This window comes from Leptonychotes weddellii, chromosome 11 (assembly GCF_054177405.1).
Source record: "Leptonychotes weddellii isolate Sample4059 chromosome 11, ASM5417740v2, whole genome shotgun sequence".
In the NCBI taxonomy this organism is placed as follows: Eukaryota; Metazoa; Chordata; class Mammalia; order Carnivora; family Phocidae; genus Leptonychotes; species Leptonychotes weddellii.
Window position 1 is genome coordinate 74215208 of NC_138379.1, and position 715 is coordinate 74215922.

Sequence of the window (715 nt, forward strand, 5' to 3'; positions counted from 1 at the left end):
GACCTCACCTGACCACCTGGAGACTTTTCTCAATAAAAAATTTAACTTTTAAGAAGATTGCAAGGAACTTTAGGGCAAAATTAAAAATAATAGGACTGTCTAAATAAAAATAAATTCTTCAGAAAAATATCTGTGACAGTTCTAGAGTCTGCTACAGCTAAGAAAGGGATTAAAATATGTAAAAATCTGCCAAGAATAATTACTCTGCTTATGTTTCTTAATGTTCAGAAAATTAATATAAAGAAGTTTTAAAATTTTGCCTCTTAATGTACACAAATATGTGACTCTTTTTTTGTCCTTCAGAGGGAATTTTGAAAAGTCTTTTTGAATGGAACTATCTATGAATGTGCAGCACATACACTGAAATTTGAATGATACAGAGAAGATGAGCATGGCCCCTGCACCAGGATGACACACAAATTCGTGAAGCATTCCATATTTTTTTAAATAGGTGATGGGGATGAAGGTGTGCACTTGTGATGAGCACTGGGTGATGCATGGAAGTTTTGAATCACTATATTGTACAACTGAAACTAATATTACGCTGTATGTTAACTAACTGGAATTAAACCAAAAGCTTAAAAAAATAAAGAAGAGCCTTATTCTTCAGAACAACAAAAGAATGATCTATGAATACATAAAGCCAACTTTTTAAATCAAGAAATCACCCATGGAATATTTTCTCTCTTCCTTTCCATTCGAGTATCTCCGCTCC

The 715-nt window shown here is 32.9% G+C and overlaps 1 pseudogene; it reads left to right on the forward strand.

The window, feature by feature from the left end:
- Positions 1 to 346: 346 nt before the first annotated feature.
- Positions 347 to 443, forward strand: LOC115943366 (U6 spliceosomal RNA; annotated as a pseudogene).
- Positions 444 to 715: the final 272 nt, after the last annotated feature.